Below are 6,626 nucleotides of genomic sequence, written 5' to 3' on the forward strand. Positions count from 1 at the left end.
AAAACCTGGACCGTTAAAGGTGACATTTTTTGAGGCAAATACTGAGGCAACTGCAACTAGGAAATTAGGACTTGCATTAAACACTCATGTTTTTTTTTACCATGAATAAAGCAAAATTGATTTTAATAAGAGCACTTTATGACTTGTAACTCTTTGTGATGCTAACTGCATTTGAATAGGGATCAAAGTAAAAATTTCTCAGATGAGAGGTGAACAATGATTGAATCAATTTTCTCTTATGTTGAAGGATCCAGAACTGCACTAACATAAAGTGAAAACAGTGTGAATTGTCTAAAAGGGGAACGTCTGGAGACATGGCAAGCTTAAAGCCGATGCTTGGAATTCCAGTCAAGTGTGATAAAGTACTACTCAATCCATGGAATTGAGGGTAGAAAAAAAACCTAAATCCCTGTCAATACAAGATGCTGAAATGCAGAGTTTCTGAAAGCTACATGTATAGACCTCCAAACACTGCCAATTTCAACAACAAGCATAAGGTAAATGCATAGATAAATAAAGTGTGAAATAGTCTTTGTTCTATAAGTGGCACCCCACCTGAAAGAAACAATTCAACCTTACTAGATAACATGATTAAGAACCCCAACTGGAAGGAGGCAACCAGTTGGCTATCGAACAAAGCGTGGTGACGCAGTTGAATCCGGGACAACGCGGAAACAAATACAAAGCCGTTCCTGGAAAGTCCACGAAAAATTTCGGGCCCAGATAGCCATTTGTGAAACCTAACAACCGCTTGTTTTGGAATGCCGATCTTTTAACATGTTTTCACTTTAAACAAAAGCAAATTGGCAATGAAATATGGACGACTTAAATCCTCTCCGTTCTTGAGGTACAGAGGGAAGTGTGACACCCGAAAATGGCCCGTAAAGTTTCGGGACTTCGAGAAACGGGCCCAGAAGCCACAACGGGATTTCAAACCCGGGGCAACCGCACACAAACCAACGCCCTACGGTAAACACCCCCCCCCCCCCCCCCCCCCCCCCCCACCCCCCCCCCCCCCCCCCCCCCCCCCCCCCCCCCCCCCCCCCCCCCCCCCCCCCCCCCCCGATGGATCATACCACCGCCCATTGATTTCTTCGCTTTTCACTTTGATGTTGCCTAACTATAAGGTATTCTAGAAAGCATTTGTAAATGGCTGCTGTTAAGGAGGCTCAAAACCAGTTTCAACACTTTGAAGAACATAACTTTTGTACATGATTAGAAGGATAGAAGCGGTTCTAAAACCCTCTATCACAAAAGCATCTAGGTTATGGTTACATACGCATGTCACACAACAGTTCTTGATAACAAGATCTTCCAAATATGGTTGGCATCGCAGGTGAGCATATAGCATTAGGAGATCCATCCAATCTACCCACGTTTTGTCTTTAAATGTCTATCAATCGAGAAGCAAACTTCGTGAACCCTATTAAATTAAGCGGGCGAAATTGAAAACTATTTACAGTTTTTATGTATGTACGGCTTTCCAGTTCTACGTTGACATTATATCTTATTTGGACTCACAGGACTCGAACCTGGGAAGTTGTGATTAATAACACCTTCACTTACTACTCGCCCAAACATCACTAACGGCGAGTTCGTTATTTCTTTATTAATGTCCATATTTTTTTCTTCCCAAAGCTGTTAAAGTGTCTTAACACCCGCAAAGAAGCAAGCTTACACAGTGAAAAATTTCGTTCACCAAACTTCAAGAGAAAGCTAACCATTTTAGAATCACGCTTAGACAAACATTAGTGAGCAGTGATTTTATATATACTAATGGATGGGCCCTTTGCAGGATACTGATCACATGGTACAAAAACCGACATAATGGCAACGCCAAATTGCCCACGGGGACATCTAAACAAAGAAAATTTAGCTTAACTTGCTTTGTTTTAGATGTGACAGAGCGCAATTTGCGTTTAATTATGGCGGTTTTTGTACCATGGGAACACTGTACTGCAAAGGGCCAATTAGTTATGGTAAATAATCGGCACTTTTTTCAGGCAGTTGGTCTTTAGTGGTTAAGTGGATATAAACAGTTCCTTCAAATGGGTGCTCCGGGTGCAAATCTCTGGGTCTCAGGGTCTTTGAGTCTGTGGTTCTCGGCGTCGCTAGGTCCTTGGGTTTGTGGGATCCCAACCAATACAGTAAAATTTTGATGGCTCCTGGAAAAACGCCCAGGGAGTGGCATAATAGTATGTCCTCAAGGTAAACCCTTGAGATCAATTGACAAGTGTTTTAATAGTTGAGTTCGAGTTGTTATAAGTACGGCGTGGTTGCACATCCCTTGCCATAACCATTCTTATACACTTGTCGCGTGTCGTATTTCATGTTTCAAGTGCGTTTGTCGTGTTTATAGCCTTGCATTTAGTGTTCATATAAAACTCTTGTTCTTCGGCCATCAGGAGCTTGATTGAGAAAAAAAAACACCTAAACAGCGGTGATAAACAGTGGATTACAACGCATTTTTAGAAACTTGAACTAGCATACGAAACGTACAAGTTTTATAAAAATGCGTTGGAATACAATGTTTATCACACGCTGTTTGTGTTATTTTCTTATTGTCTTGAGTGGGTCTATTTTGTGATGAAAGCAATATTCACATAGTGTCCAAATGATCTGTTTGAAAAGTTAAAAATGTTAAATAAATGAACACTTTGGAAAGTCATAGATAATGTGATTGTAGCCAGAAACAGAAAACACAAAAAAGGAACCCCTAGGATCAAGATACCCGAAGGCACAGAAACAGGACCCACCCCCCGGGAAGCCAGTAGAGCACCACAGACCCAGGAGACCACCATTACCCATCACTAAAACAACCGGACCATAAGCGATCTTCCCGCAGAACCTCAAAGGTGACCGTCAGAGGACTCAGGAGAGACCCAGATACGAGAGAGCCCCTGAGCACCCAAGACGACACGCCCTTAAAAATCAATTAGCATGTAAACCTAATGAGTACACCTAGTACAAGGCCTAGCTGTCTACTGAAGCGACGTTCGTCGCTAATTGTTTGTGCGCACGTAAACTGCGGCAGGTAACGCGACTGTAATATGTCACGCATTACTTCGAGCATTAGTGATAGTTGAGGTTTGAAAACCTTTGACAGAAACCGTGGACGATAAGTCCGTCGTCTGCACAGCTGTTGGCATAAGAGAATGATCGTGATCCAGTCAAAATTGATTAAAAATATTCAGGAAAAGTCAAGTAGACTACTGCACGACTGATGTTCGCGTTGTTTTTTATCAGTCGGTGCAAGAGTCTATTTGACTTTCATAAATATTGTTCAAGCATTAGTTAAAATAACATGGACGACAAAAAACGCCGGGAAAAAATTCCAGGCCGGCAAAAGAATGGCTTATTTATTTCCGAATCATCATGAAATGTGAAAAGAGAAGTGAGCGGGAGGATGGAAAAACTCTTTAAATGGTAGCTGCTGATCGGAGTGGTGGCTGAAAGTTTGCGAAAACTCGAGGACGAACCGTTGCATAATTTTTAAAGGTGGGGCTGTTTCTTTTTTTATGTTTTTGTTACCCTACGAACTTAGGTTCGCAATGAATGTATGTTTTTGAAGTTCTTTTCCTTTTCAGCTTTCGGTGAATAATAGAGCAGTCATTTTCGTCCTACGTCGGCCTTGACATAGTGCGGACCTGCGTGGAAAAAACCAGACGATTAAATTTCACTAAAAACCAACACTCACCGAAGACGAGCATGAACCGCAATGGAGAAGAATCTCTATAAGCAAATACACTAACCAAATGAAGATGATGGGACTGCTTAAAACATCGTTGCTGTGCTCGAGAACAGCTTTGGTTTGGGGTACAAACCTTTCATCCCTTCAAACGATCAATCCTCTCTTGGGTGTCCAGTCCTTCCCCGACAGGTCACGCAAAAACGTGATCAAACAGAAGTTTCCAAGAGCTTACTTAAAATCACATCGTAATTTTACTCCCTTGGATCATCGGGGACACCCTATTTTTTTAATCATGAATCACTTATTCTACTTACTATCTACAAAATATGATAAAATGAAAAAAAATCTCACCGTAAGAAGTTAATCCTTTTTTTTTAATTTTATTTCCTCGTGCCATCGCACGAAATTTCCGGTATGTGTTGGTCTGCAACGGATAGAGGTTACGAAAACGCGTAGTAGTCCAGGATGAACTCTACTGTGTGTTAACGAGCATCTCCTAGCGGCGCCATGAAATTATCTTAAAATCCCACCCTAAAAACTATGCACGGAACCTTCACTCTAACAGTTATTTTTAGGATTTTCGAATGGATGAGCAGATGAGGCTACTCATTTCGGTTATTATGACAGGATTTATCGAAATTAAGGCATTTTTCCAATGCCATTTTCTCCGAAACAAAGTCGGTGAACCCCCATTTTTTTTATACTTTTGGCGTAAGTACTTTATGACCTACCTCTAGACAGAGAACAGGACACGAAAATCTCACCGTAGGAAGACTTTTGGCGAACGAACGGCCTTAAGAGACCAATTATGACGTCACTGGTGCGTTTTACTCGGCACATAAGCACAAAATATTTGCTGCCGAGGGTTTGTGTGCACTCAAACCCAGGGCAGAAACCTTGTGTTTACGCAAGTATCGGGAGAAACGCAAATTTATCGAAGCGTAACTTACCGGCGTTTACGCATTGAGCTGGCGTTTGTGGCTGACAAAAACTCTCATTTGGAACTTTTGGCAACCAGACGCGATCCTCGGCAACAGTATTTGCTTTAAAAACACCACTTAACTGGACGAGTTTTTGCTTTCAAAGTACGCGGTGCTAGTTCTATCTCCTTTAAACTGTAGACATGGACTTCACATCAATGGATTTTGCACTACACTTATATATCAGTTCATGACTTATCTATTAGGATTGACTTTGTTCTATTTGTAAACCCTGCGATTGACTACCAATAAACCAATCGCAACAATCTTTGAGAAAAGTATGTGGTCGATAGACCACGTATAAAAAAAATGTTTCTTCCCTTACTCTTCTGCTTTGCTGCTTCCTAAGGCGAATGTCGAACGGGCCTTTCACTAATCCGAGATTACTACTAGTCTATAGTTATTTTAACGTAGGATGCCAATGTAGAAAATACATGTAGTTACGTTTTTAGCCGCGGGAAGCACTGACGAAAGCAAATCGTGTTAATTTAATTAGCCAGTGCTCAGAAGAAAAATCACTTGTTCCCCAGTTATGAAGAACATGCCTGTCCCTGGCCTTTTTCGACATTCTATACTCTCCTTCATTTACTGAGTCGCAGTTTTGTGCACCATACAATTAATGGGTCTGAGTAATTGCTTTGTGTGTGTGTTCAGGACACGGAATACGCTCTGGCGACAAGGTTCTTCCACCCCAGTGCAACAGCGTTACCCCCACACTTAACTATGGCGTCAGACTCAAGAAACATGGCCCCAACAAAGTGCAAGTCACCATTTTGGCTTCTGAGAGTGAGTCCCTTCGAGTAGGGAATCGTAAGGCGGACTTTCCACAAATCAACAGAGAGTTGGACGATGTACAGCTGGCCAAATGCGCCCCAGAAGTCGAAATCACATACTTTTTACCGCAAATGACTCTCAGGGAGGAACTAGCGACAGTAGCTATCAGCCATGGCCTAAAGATTCTTGAGGCAAAACAGACTGCCAGGGTATGAGAGAGCTGGAGAGACTCCAGCTTTCCCCAACAAATTTGGAGATTGACGTAATTGTTGGTCATGGTGTGAAAACATTAGGTCATCCAAGCGGCACGTTATTTCGCAACTCTCAACCAAATCGCAAGTGGATGACAACGTGATACACACCTGAACCATGTAGTAGGAACCTAGGGAATTGTTCAAAATTCGTACGGGAGAATCACCAATCGGTTCCAGGGGCAGAGGGAAAAAACAACAATGTTTGAAAGTAGAACTTGTGCCCGCGGAGCATGGGCTGAGATTTCGTTTGTAGCAATCGGGCCCTCCCAAGCTGGCAGCAGGCCTGTTCGCAAATATCTCCAGCTGTTTCGTCCAAAACAACATCCAAAGGATGTCTTTGTTTTTTTCGACGTAACTCACTGGTTTTTGAGGAATTTGTCAGTGTTCAACACGTTCCTTAGAAGACGGGAAAATCACTGTACTTACTTTGTAGTGTCTTAGTGTTTGCGTACAGTGACGAGACGCTGCAAGACTTTCACGTTTTAATAAGGATTTGATATTGCTCCCATGCAAAAGCTGTTGCATTGGCCTTAACTGACAACTAGTCTAATGTATTGTTGTGAGGAACCCGGATGGAATAAACACGTTTTTCTGAGTGATTATTGCCAAAACGATTGATGGAGTTTCGTAAAACGCACGAAGAAAAGCCAGCCGTAAGGTGAACAAAAGAATGGGCTATGTTTAATAACCCTCGAGATAGAAGACTTTGAATCTGGACGCGATTATTCCATGAGTGTGGGGAATATTGTAACTCATGCCCTCTCAGTACAGAAGGGTTTGGTTTTGACAGGGGAGTCTGGGAGGCTCTGTCAGCTGGGCATACACCTTGTTTGTGAAATTCGACAGCACAAAAACTCGGGATGTTGGAGACAGCTCCTCCAACTGAAGTGATGTCCTAGTTGGTTCTTCTACTTGTTTATCGATCTC

This window comes from Montipora capricornis, chromosome 14, assembly GCF_036669925.1.
Source record: "Montipora capricornis isolate CH-2021 chromosome 14, ASM3666992v2, whole genome shotgun sequence".
Classification (NCBI taxonomy): domain Eukaryota; kingdom Metazoa; phylum Cnidaria; class Anthozoa; order Scleractinia; family Acroporidae; genus Montipora; species Montipora capricornis.